This window comes from Triticum urartu, chromosome 4A (genome assembly GCF_056163025.1).
Source record: "Triticum urartu cultivar PI428250 chromosome 4A, HENAU_Tu73, whole genome shotgun sequence".
In the NCBI taxonomy this organism is placed as follows: Eukaryota; Viridiplantae; Streptophyta; class Magnoliopsida; order Poales; family Poaceae; genus Triticum; species Triticum urartu.
The window spans coordinates 380,143,441-380,156,816 of NC_141876.1; positions in this window are offsets into that span (position 1 = coordinate 380,143,441).

The window sequence follows — 13,376 nt, forward strand, 5'->3', positions numbered from 1 at the left end:
GCAATGACATTAACAAGGCATAGTAGAGGTCCAACATGTCGGTTGTGTTGATGACAACATCGACACCAAGAGCAGGGGATGAAGAGAACCGTTTTCCTGCTCACTATAGTGAGGCGGACCAAATGGCGAGGTTCTCATCCATCGGTGGTTGTCGATACAACAACGGTAAGGACATGGTTGCTCTATTAGCGATGTACATCATGATCTTGCATTTCCTATGCCCTGATCATCATAGGCTAAGGTCGCATCATCTTGGAGCAATGTCAAGGGTGTCACCATCTTGTGGGCCTTCATGTCCTCATTCCTCAAGGATGTATCTTTTGCTGGTATCGTCTTGTTGTGGTGTCACCAATCTTGTGTTCAGAAGAGGTGGGTGAGTGTTCGACAAGGCATCTTCCTTCTAGGTTACCCACGAGGGTTACAGGGAATCCTGTGGTCAGGGGCTTAAAGGTACTAGCATCCATAAGTTTTGAAGGGGAAGAGATCAATAAGGAAAATATACCTTAGTTTTTCAGAAAAACATAGAGGGGAAGGGAAGTATAGATAGTTTTGAAAACTAGTAATAGTTTTGGAAATAGTTTTACCCTAACTAACGACCATGCTAACTAAGGCTTCCTACAGTCAGGATGGCTCTGATACCAGCTCTGTGGGGATCCCGACTCATAAGTCGTGATCACCGAGTGCACGTGTACAATGATCCCAGAGATCAATGCTCACTGAACACACAGAAGCTGAATAACAAGAGTCTTACATCCATACATACCGTATTACACAAGTAGGACCATTATGGTCAAGTCTTGAGTATAGCATCGCAGCAGAAATCTTCGTCGATAACTTGGACCCATGCCATCTGCCTTAACCCTACAGGCATTCTGACTGGGAAGCGTCCTAGCTCGCATGCTCGTCACCGAATTATTCTTCTTCATATCATGTTCTTTCATGCCTGGCCAATAAAATAACCAGTGGCAAGCCAATGAGTACTTTGAATGTACTCGCAAGCAACCCAAGGGTGATAACAGAATAATTATGCAAGGCACTACTGCTAATTTGGCATTTTTGTGGAAAGCTAGTTTTTCTCATGCAAGTATGATCAACATTTATCAAGGATATGAATGCGTCTGCAACAAGTATCAGGAGGTTACAGACATCAACATCGGGATAGAGTTGTGAACAACTCATACTCAAGCTCATCGTGACTTCCTCACGAATCACATCAACAGATTTACCAAACCGTGTTGTTTGTCAGAAACATATGGACGTAGTCTAAGCAGCACCACCCAACTGTCCTTGACCGTGGACACGGCTATTCGAATAGTTTTACACTCTGCAGAGGTTGCACACTTTACCCACAAGATCCGGGGAACTTCCATGTCATCCACGACCCACGGTACCTCAAGTACCCGGGGTAAGCACCCGATCACTATCTTTCCCTAGACGACACTAACAAGGAGTCCACTCGTTGTTCCGTATCCTCACGATGTACATCATACGAGACTCACTTGAGATCGTAACATCCGAGAGGGGACACAACGGTGTATTCGGTGCCCTGTGAAAACAGTCGTGGCCGCCCTACCTGGCACGACCCTGTCCCGAGAGAGCGCACCAACAACTCTCCCATCACTAGTGATGCGGGCTCCAAGCTAGTATCGGCCTAGGTAATCAATAATGCCCTTTCCCATATAAGGGTAGAGTGGTTGCGCATGTAAGGTTGGGACAGTCGACAAATCTTAAATCTAATCCGTCTCTGTAAACAACACTTTTATCGAGCCTCGGTACACTACCTCTCCACCAAGTAGTGACCTAGTTCATCATCATCTCCCAGGGGCATTAGTGGCACCCACTGGGCTGTTTGCAAGTATGCCAACCCATACTTGTTTCTTTCCATGCATAACCCTGACCCACTTTGTGTAGCCATCTACTATAGCATATTTCTACAACCCACCAACACAACTCTAAGCAAGGGTAGAGTCATGAACAATTCAAGTATCAATGGAGTATGCAACGGAGGCAAGCCTAGCAAGGTTGCCATTCAAGATATATATCACGCACTTGATGAAACAACGAAAATGCTATTATGATGAAAAATGGTTCATCATGGTCAAAGGGCTGCTTGCCTGTTTTAACCAAGTCTTCGAGGTCTTCAAATATCTCTGGTCCAACTCCAAGCATTTCATCTACTTCGTCAACTATCGTCGAAAGCAACCATAATAAGCAACACAACAAGGCAGGAAATGGAAGTGCTCTAAAAATATTGATTTGACTTTTCTAGGACATCTCTGGTTATATGAAAATTAACCAGAGTGGTTTCATTGGAACTGGGTCAGTGGATATTTCTAAACATTTGGATATGATGGAATCAAGGGGTTTATGGATTTGCAAGAGGTGTACAGAAATATTATTTTGAGAAATGAGCAAGGATACCCATTTAACAAGGCATGATTTTAGAAGCATCTAGGAGTTAGGAGTTGGTTTCACTGGATTTGGAGTTCAAATGATTTCTCTATGAATTGCAAAGTTGGCTATATATGAAGGAATAGACCACTATTTGAGGTGATATAGAAAGTATTAGTAAAAATGTTCAAAAACTAAGTTTTGAACTTATAGACATCTAGGATTTTGAATCATGGAATTTGGATAAAAAATGGGCTCGTTGTGATTTTCTAAAATTTATCACAGAAATGGAAAAAATAGGATTTGCTAATTATTTGTGAAATAAATATTTCTGTAAAAATGTGCAAGTAGCACCATGCGATAGAGAATGAATTTATAAACCACTAGAAATTTGAATCATCAAATTTGGACACTGTTTGACTTGTTTAGAGATTTTTGAAGTTCACTGGATAAAGTAAATGAGAAAAAGGGTTTTATACCTAATTTCACGCGCTGAGCGTAATTTAGCCGGGCAGTGCACTAGGCCTGGCCCTTCTCCTCGCAGACACCCGATGGGAGGCCACGCCGAAGGTGTATTCCCCGGTGACGCTTTCACCGAAGGGAAGCGTAGAACGGCTGGCCCGTCTCCACTTAAATGACATGGCCGGCCGGCGGGGTCACTGACCTGCGGGGCCCACCCGGAGGTTCTTCTTCCTCCTCCCGCGCTCGTGACAGGAGGGGATCGAGCCCCGTCCGCGCGCCGGCTGGCGCCTTCCCCCGGCGACACAGGCCACCCCTGGCCAAGCCGCGACCACCGGAGGGGTCGCCAGGGAGCGGCGCATCAGGGGCTCCCCGGAGATGGCAGGGAGGGTGGCCGAGGCGTGGCGGGCACTGGCCAAGGCGGGCGGACACCCAGGCGATGATGGGCAGGGGCACAGTGCCCCAGCAGTCAGGGAGATAGGGGGAAAAGGGTCGCCGGACCCTGGATGCTTTCCTGGTGAGGAGAGGAGGAGGGGAGAAGCCCGCCCTTGCCAGAATCGGAGTGGAGGCCGCCGGCGGCACTCCGACCGTGGAAGGTGCTAGAGGGCGCGAGGGGGGAGAAGGAGGATGTCTGTGAGGTGCACGGGAGAGAGGGGGACCCAACCGAGGCAAGAGAGAGCTCAGGGGTAGCTTAAAATGGGCGAGGCCGCGGTGCACCATGGGCAGCGTCCATGGACGTGCTCGGGTGAGCTCGTGGAGGGATAAGGAGGGCGAGGTAGGAGGGGCCCGACAGTGTTGCGTGTCGTGGACGCCGAGGCGGCCTCGGGGGACACGATTCCAGCGCCCAAGGTCGACGGGAGGCCTTGGAATGGGCGTGCTACAGTGCTCTCCTGCTCCAGAGCGCGAGCTCTGCACGCCATGGCATTGTTTATGTGCCAGGGGCGTGTCCACTAGTGTCTGGGGCTTTGTGGGGTGAGTAAACAAAGGGGAGGTGGCCTTGGATGCCCTGATGGACCACTAGGACAGGAGAGAGGTAGAAGAAGAGGGAGAGAGGGGCTGTCCAGGGAGGTAAATGGGGGTATTTTACCCCTCAACCATTGAGCAATGGCCAGGGGAGAGTTACTGGAGGTAGGAGAAGACTAGGAGGGGCTGTGGTAAAAAGATAGGGTCATGGAGATTAGTGGAAGTGGTCAAAAAGGTGGTTTTGGAAATTTTGCATAAGGTGTTTGTTGTAGGTTTGGGCAAGTAAATTAACTCCACTTGACATGAGAATTAACAGGATCAAGTGTCACACATAATTTAGGTTGACCACCAAGTTTGAGTCCATTTTAAGAAAGTTGCCAATGCAACTTTTGTAAACCCTAGAAATCAGCAGAAATGGCTTTACCAAGATTTAGTCATGCAAATCTATTCTCCTTGATGCACCACTTGGTGTAGTGTCATCATTTGAGGATTTGAACATGTCCACAAAAATTCAGATGAAAAGGACACACTTGGCAATGTAGGGTTGTTCAAATTTGGTTCTGGACAGAAAGGGTTTTGGGGTACTTTGATCAAGATAACATTCTCTCCAACTTGTGCCATTTGGTCTAGGGCAGATTATTACACCATTTGAGCATGTGCACCAAGTTTGAGAGTATTTGGACATGTTTGACAGTGCAAAAATGTTCAAACTTGAAAAAGGACAGAAGTGGTTTTGAGAGGGTTTCATGGGGTTATACTATTCTCCATGACATGGTACTTGGCAAGATCATCAAAAATGTCATATGTGACATGTTAGAATTTTCTTGGATTTTTATGAAAATATTTCGTGTAGAAATATTTCAAATCCTTGAAATGAGCAGAAATGGTTTTGGGAGGTTTTGTCCAATATTTTGATCATGACCATGTGTTGAAACTCATATATATGGAAAATATATGTCCATTGAGTCTCCCTAATTTTTCTCAATTATTTTTAAAGCTTAAAAATAATCTTAACCTATTAAAGACCATTTCTGGACTTAAGAAAAATCCTTTAAATAAAATAGGAAAATAACTTCTAAAATTATATTTTTGTGGTTTCTGGGTATCCTATATCTAATAGGAGTCAAACATATTTTTGGAAAGATTTTTACTGCCCTTAATTAAGTACTTGCAGTGCAAACCTCAATTCAGGGGTTTTTGAAAAACTAATTTTTGAAAATACTATTTGGCCAAATTATTTTTGTAAGAAATTATTTTTATGTCCTATACACATGGCATGATCATTGGTTCAAGAGTTTGGAGCAAGGAGATGAAGTATAGGAGTTGGAGGATTTATTTGATTTTTAGAGCACTTGCAAACAACAGACAAAAATCCAATCAAGGCAAGGTCCAAAACACTCAAAAGTTTTTGTCAAACCACATTTTATCATGATTGTTAGCTTAAATGTTGTGGCATGAAAATCGGGTTGTGACACTTGGTTCCAATGTGGTTGGTGGTGCTGGAACCCTTGGGCTCAAGGGTGGCATGCTCTGTTGGCATTGGGCAAGTTACCCCGGCAAGGCTCTTGCGGGGGCTGCGGAGGACGCCCCGGCAAGGGTCTTGCCAAAGGATTCCACCTTGCCCTCTTGTTGTTTGTTGTCTCTGGTCTTGGCGTCGTTCTGGTGTCTTGTACTTCTGCTTCCTCTGCCCTACTAGGTATGGCCGTAGGCGCGGCTCTAACTGTCTGCGCACAAGTAAAGGGGTACAAAATAGAGCTCCTACTTTTGTGCAACGATAGGAGTCCTCGGGCCTGGGCCATACATAAGCGTGGCGCATTGTTGGGCTAGGCCCAAAACGGTGCCCGGGCATGCGGGGCCGAGTTTTACTACTGTAACTTCCTCGCCCGTTGCACTTCCCCACAACCCGCATCGAATACGTGACGTGGGGGTCGTCCGTGACGTGTGGGTCATGCGTGGGGCAGTTGCTGCCCTCATGCGTCACTTCACAGTAAATGGTAAAGAGGCGGCCCGTGCATTCCCCATAAGAAAAAAGGGAGACTGCGGGCGCGCTGCTCATTTACCCTCCGTGTCTCTCCAATTTTGGAACCGGCGTCCCCCCTTCTTCTTCCTCAAGCGAAAAATCCAAAACCCCCGCCTCCATCCGCTGCCACCGCCCCCCCCATTGCCCCCAATCTCTAGCTGCTCTAGATTCTTCATCTCTTTCCCGGCCGCCATGGCACCCAAAACCAGTAAGGGCAAGGGAGTGGCCAAGGACTCCGAGGAGAAGGAGATGCCGGAGAGCGAGTCGGTGGTGCTTCGGACGCAGCTTGCCTTCTTCCCCTCGATGGTTTATGAGGTCCACCTCAGGGACTACTTCGAGCCTCTGTGGGGGGTGAAGACGACGGGGCATGTGGCTACACATATCATCCCCGCCGATTTTGCCAAGGCCGGCCCGAATCGGTATCCTTTCTTCATTGACTACTTTTCCTGCGGGCTTTGCCCCCTTTCTCTGACTTTTTCAACGATATCATGCACACCTTCGGCTTCCATCTTCTTGATTTCATGCCGAATGCCGTGGCGTGCATGGACATCTTCGCCCACCTCTGCGAGGGTTTTGCCGGAATGCTTCCCAGCACGGAGCTTTTCCGCCACTATTTCTTTCCCCGTATCCAGGCGGGGGTGCCATCTCCGGCTACATCACCTGGATCCCACGGACCTTGGAGAAAGGGACGTATCCAGAGGGTGCCCAGAAGGAGAGGTGGGAGGAGTGGCGGGGACAGTGGCTATGGATCGAGGAGTAGGATCCACAGGAGTTCTGCCAAGTTCGTCAGAGCCTGCCAGTCCGGCACAAGGACTGGAGCGACGTCGACGTCAATGACAAGAAGCTCGGGATTGCTATCACTAGGATCCACCGCCTCACTATGGCCGGGCTCACGCTTGAGATGATTGGGGCCGATTTCATCCGCCGCCGCATCACCCCACTGAATAACAAGGGAAGGCCGGCCTGGCTCTTCAGGAACGCAGCCGATGTCATGAGGCTTTGCCCCGGCTTGCAACAAAACTTCACGGTGATGGGGCACACTCATTTTTGTCAGCAGCTTTTCCAGCTCGATGTAGGTGACGACGGTAGGGCTGAGAAAGCTGGCAAGGCCGCAAAGGCCGGCAAGGTAGTCAAGGGCCCTCTGTTCGGGTTGCTGGTGGGAGTGGTCCCGCTGTGCAACAATTCTCGCCAAGACGACATCAGCGCCATGATGTCGGACTTCAAAGCGCACGGCCTTGACCCAAGGTGGACCGAGCCGGAGGAGGAGCGGTGCAGGAGTTCTTCGACAACCTGTCAGACAGGTATGTCTATGATGAGCCACTTCTTATCAAGGTCACCACCAAGGAGGAGCTAGACTACATCGCCGCTAGGGCGGTGGAGGCGGCGCTTGCCAGGGAAGCTGGCAGCGTTGGCCACATGGAGAATGAGGCCGAGGTGGCCGCGGAGGAAAAGGAGCTTGCCGGATGGGCAGAGTCTGCTGGGGAGGCCAGGACCGCTGGCACCAAGGCCCCTCTCATCGAATATGTGGTCGAGGAGTCGACCGAGGGAGTGGTTGGGGCTGACAACCCTCCGGCAATGGGGAGTAAGCGTGTCCTGTGGCGGGCCAGCTCTGGCGAGGCGGTCCGGCCCGGCAGGACAGGGCAGCGGCAAGAGGCCTAGGAGGAGTCTGTGCGCCTGATGTGAGCCGCGGTAGCAAGGAAGGTGGTGAAGGCCGCGGTGGCAAAGAAGAAAGCAACCGCCTCTTCTTCGTGCAAGCATCGCCGGACTCCATCCCCTTCCCCTCCTCCTGCAGACGTCAATACGGAGGTTGCCTTCGATCTTGGGTCTCTCAGCCCAGGGAGGAAGAGGAAGGCAGCGGAAGAGGAGGTGGACGATGAGTAAGCATCTGGCCTTTCATCATCTCCGTTCCTTCAGACCGCGCCGGTTTCCTTGACTTGTTTTTACTCTTACAAGTTGTTGACACCAGATTTTGGCATGGTCAAAAACATAATTAAGAACGCTTCAAATGGAAAAGTGCTCAAAGTGAGAAAGTTCCGTATCGTCAAAAGGAGAAACTTTGATATTTGGGTTGTAGCCATCCGAGCTAATCTCTAAGGCTGAAGTTGTATTTGAAGTACTGAGATTTTGCATTCAGAACACTATTCGGCTGATTATTCCCCCAAGATGGACTCATATGAGTAATGTTTCTACATGAATTGTCTTCATCTCGTCGAGGCGATCGATTTGGATTTAAAAAACGTCTAAATCGGAGTTTGTATGCAAACGTTAGAGCCAAAACAGTGTGTTGCATAAGTTTGCCCCGGAAGTTCCGGGCAAAACTTTCGGGGAGGTTCCAGGCTAAACCGAAAGTTTGCACGCGGTGCGCCCCGAAAACTGAAATTTTAACATTATTTGCAGATTTGCGGGGCCGACTTCGACATCAAGATGACCTCGGATGAAAAAGTGATCAACTGAAGAGTTTTTGTCCATTGCAAGATCTACAACTTCGCTTTTGGGACCATCATCATCCGAAGTAGTATGCAACCTGCAGATTCAGCGCAATAGGGCTACTTGATGTAATTTCAGCCCGGAAGTTCCGGGCTGACCGGAAGTTCCGGCCCTCGTAGTCCGAGTTAGGTTATCTTTTGATGTTTTGGACGGGATTTGAGTCCTTTTCTTGTACGGGAAGTCCAGCCGCCTCATATATATGTAAGGGGTGATGGCCGATTGAATAACAACACAAAATCGCAAAACACATCTACTTTTTACCCTAATTTTACATCCCTCCTTTGTTATTTCTTTCTCGTTCTTCGTTCGTTCTTCGTGTTGAAGGGCAACAATCCTCGAGGCTCTAGGGGCGGACGAACCGACCTAGGGCAGCCCATAGCCGCCGCACGTCCAGACGGGGTCCCTCCCGGGCGCGTGGGGTTTCGTGTCCTGAAAAGCACCCGTCGGATTGCTTGCGTACCGCGCTTCCGGACGGGTCTCCTTCGGCGTGAGCTGCGGTGCATCACCCTCGGCGTTGGAGGTACACGGTGACGTGTTCGTGTGCGAACACACTTTTTGGCGACTCCGCTGGGGAAGAAAGATCAAGAATCATCATCAACCATGTCTAATCTCCCCAAGCCCTCACAAGTTGACGCCGATAACATCATTAAGCCCGGTCTTGATGAACTATCGGATGAACATCGCCAAGCCTACAAAGCACGCAAGAAGAAGCATGAAGAGGCTTTTGAGGCGCTCAAGAAGACGCGCGAGGAGGAGGATTTGGAAGTGTTTATTTCAAGTTTCAAGAAGGACCGTCAAGGCAACATCACTCCGGCTGGAAACGTCAATTTTCCTCCCCTCATCGACGAATAAGATGTGATCACTGTGAGTAAAGTTTTTTCTCCAGATCAAGTGGCTGTGATTGAAAGTCTTGTTAGTAAGGGTAATTTGATGGCATACAATTCTTTTGTGGCTAGTGCTAATGCTCAGAAAAATATGCCTCCATCATCTAATGGTACTGTTGGTATATCCGAAAGCCCTAGTACAATTTTACCTATTTCATTGGCACCACCTATGCAATAACAATATAATATGCCGTTGAATTTCACCCTACACAGACCAACCAGCTTGTGGCTACACCTACATACCCTAATCCTATTATGAGTGTGCCCAATTCGGCGTCAACGCCGAATCACTTTGTCACACCACCCATAGGCACAAGCATGTTTGGTCTTCCTCCGAGTTATGGTTCGGCGCCATCTCACAAGTTGCACCAATAGCTAGTACTCAGGTTGCTCCTATGTCATTGCCACAAACATCGTCATCTACCTCGGATCCAATTTTAGCTAAATTAAGGGAGGATTTGCATAAGATGTTTCTAGAAACTTTCGGAAACGAGCCAAAAGTAAAGACTCGTGTGTACCTAAAGCCTTATCCTGAACACTTCGATGCAATTTCTTACCCTCAAGGTTATAAGGTTCCTGATTTTGTTAAATTTAGTGGTGAGGGTACGAAAACGACTTGGGAGCATGTGAGTCAGTATCTAGCACAGTTGGGTGAAGCGGGTTCCATAGAAGAGTTGAAAGTGTGTTTATTTCCCTGTCTTCAACTGGCACCGCATTTTCATGGTTTGCTGCTTTACCACATGGTTCAATTCTCTTATGGTCGCAATTAGAGCAAAATTTTCATGATCACTTTTATAGCGGCGATAATGAGCTTAAGTTGTCACATCTTACATCGGTTAGGCAAAAACATGATGAATCGGTCACCGATTATGTCAAGAGATTTAGAGATATAAAAAACCGATGTTATAGCTTAGTGATAACTGAGAGAGACTTGGCGGATCTTGTTCTTAATGGTTTGAAAACTCACATTAAAGAGAGGCTAGAAAGTTATGAGTTTTTGAGCATTAATCAAGTCTTACAAAAAGCTTTGGCCCAAGAGAGTCGAAGTAAAGAGGTCCATAGGTCAACAACTGATCGTCCTAGAATGCATATGATTGAACACAATGATGATAATTCGGACGATGAGGTTGATGTCTATACTACTGAATTTTTTTGGTCCTCAAAGGCCAAACCCTATATGTGCAATGCTCTTAAGCCGATTCGCAAGAATCGTGATGAGGAGATGAGTTTATTTTTGATATATCAAAGTGTGATAAAATATTTGATGCTCTCTTGCAAGATAAGATGATTAGAATATCACACACCATACCGCCGTTTGAAGAGCTGAAACGGCGTGCTTATTGCAAGTACCATAATTCATTTTCTCATGCTACTAACGATTGCAATGTTTTTCGACGACAGATACAATCGGCCATTAATGACGGACGATTGAATTTTGCTGAGATGCAAGTTGATAAGCAGCCCTTCGCCATAAACACCATAGACTTGGAAGGGAAGAAAATGTTAATTCGACCTAACATAGTCGAATCCGCTAATAAAGATAATGTTGTTATTGGTGAACCCAGGAATAGAAAGGAGGGCGACAAGGTCTTGGGAAGAAAGATTGTGCTTGAGAAGCAACCCGATGGTAAGGAAGTGTTGAAGATTACTATAAAAAATGCTACACTCGGGGGGCAACCACAAGTACAAGAGGATGCTCATGTTAAATTGATCAAGCCCAAGAATTCAGAAGTTGGCAAGTGGAAAAAGAATGAAACTAAGAACAAGAGAATCAAGCCAACTTTTAATATGTTGCTATCCAAATATGCAAGTCAAGCGGCCGGTTCTAGCTCTAATCGGCCATCACATTTAAAGCGTTCAAGATTGCCTCCGGAGCAAGAGTTTCGACGATATGCAAGGCCATATGGGTCATGGGCACTGACACCATGGATGTCACAACCCTCCTATGCGCCATATTACATGAGAGGCTTTAGTGGAGGATGGGGGCAGCCCCCAATGGCTCCTTATTCTTTCCGTATGGGGTGGGAAGCACCTAGAAGGCCTACTCACGAGAGGCTTTATTATCCCACACAAGGCCGTTTGAGCTATGGTGCTAATCGGCCAACAAAAATTTCTCCAAGTAAGGCCAATAAAAAAGTGTGGCGTGTTAAGTCATCTAATGCGGAAATTTTAGAATGCGACAAGCAAAAGGAGATCGAAAAGCCGGTTGTTGGTAATCTGGCTACTTCTAATGGTGATATTTTTATTGTTAAGTAGGGTTCCATGGTTAGTGATCATGAGGCGAGCACAAGCAAGGCCAAACCAAGGGATCCCAAATATACTCAACCTAAGTGGTGTCCTCCCGATTTAACCAAGACCATGAAAAGGAGATTACAACGCATGAGGAACCACGAGAAAGTAGAGCACAAAGAGGAGAGGCAAAGGGACGAATTGTTAAGTGAAATTCGGCCTGTGGCACTCACAAAACAAGTGTGGAGGCCTAAACAAAAACAAAACACAGATGCTTCTACATTAGCTGCAGCAACACCTTCACCACCAAAAGAGGATGATGCGACCCCTATTACATCGTCCACACCACCTGAAAAATCCCCTTCAATTGAGGAAACTTTGAGCCCAATATACACATTGGGGGATGAAGATGAGATGGTGGATTACGACTCTACGCCGGTTCGGGAAGGTATGGATATTAATATGGTGTATTACTTCGTGCTATAGGTGAAGAAGGGGAGGTGGCTCAACTGGATTTTGGTCCAAAGAACGCTATCTTCGAGAAGCCAAAAGAACTGGTGAAACACTTGAAGCCATTGTACCTCAAAGGTCATATTAACGGATCGCCGGTTGCTAGGATGCTCGTTGATGGTGGTGCAGTGGTAAATCTTATGCCCTACTCGGTCTTCAAGAAGTTGGGATTAGATAATGATGCATTGATGAAGACCAATATGGTACTTAATAGATTTGAGGGTAAAGAAAAGACAGAGGCCAAAGGTGTGATGTGCATGGAACTCACCGTGGGAAGCAAAACTTTGGCCACCACATTCTTCATCGCCGAGGTGCAAGGTAACTATAATGTTATATTAGGCCGCGATTGGGTTCATGCATCAATTCTTAATACAATGGGTCGATGATGAGGTAGAAGTCATTCACGCGGATAATTCGGCTTGTGTTGCTTTGGCCGATGCATCGGTGGATTGGAATCATCCGGATGTTACTTGCTTAACAGGGCGTGACCTCTCAGAGTTTGATTTCCTTAGTGCTACGAGGAACGGGTTCATTCCCATCTCTTTAAAGCCGATTGGTGGTAATCGGTTCTAGGGTATGATGTAAACAAGAAGTTAAACATGGCCGATATAGAAATTATCGCCCTAAGCACATAAAATGGCCGATGGAGTGTTGACATCGTCCTTAGGAAAATCATCGTGCAGGTTATTTTTCGGCACGCAAGTTTTGCCGAAAAACAGGGGGGCATGTGTTGACACAAGATTTTGGCATGGTCAAAAACATAATTAAGAAGGCTTGAAATGGAAAAGTGCTCAAAGTGAGAAAGTTCCGTATCGTCAAAAGGAGAAACTTTGATATTTGGGCCGTAGCCATCCGAGCTAATCTCTAAGGCCGAAGTTGTGTTTGAAGTACTGAGATTTTGCATTCAGAACACTATTCGGCTGATTATGCCCCCAAAATGGACTCATATGAGTAATGTTTCTACACGAAATGTCTTCATCTCGTCGAGACGATCAATTTCGATATAAACAACGTCTCAATCGGAGTTCGTATGCAAAAGTTAGAGCCAAAACAATGTGCTGCGTAAGTTTGCCCCGGAAGTTCCGGGAAAAACTTCCGGGGAGGTTCCGGGCTAAACCGAAAGTTTGCACGCGGCGCGCCCTGAAAACTAGAATTTTAACATTATTTGCATATTTGCGGGGTCGACTTCGACATCAAGATGACCTCAGATGAAAAAGTGATCAACTGAAGAGTTTTTGTCCATTGCAAGATCTACAACTTTGCTTTTGGGGCCATCGTCATCCGAAGTAGTATGCAACCTGCAGATTCAGTGCAAGAGGGCTACTTGACGTAATTTCAGCCTGGAAGTGCCGGGCTGACCGGAAGTGCCGGGCTGACCGGAAGTTCCGGCCCTCATAGTCCGAGTTAGGTTATATTTTGATGTTTTGGACGGG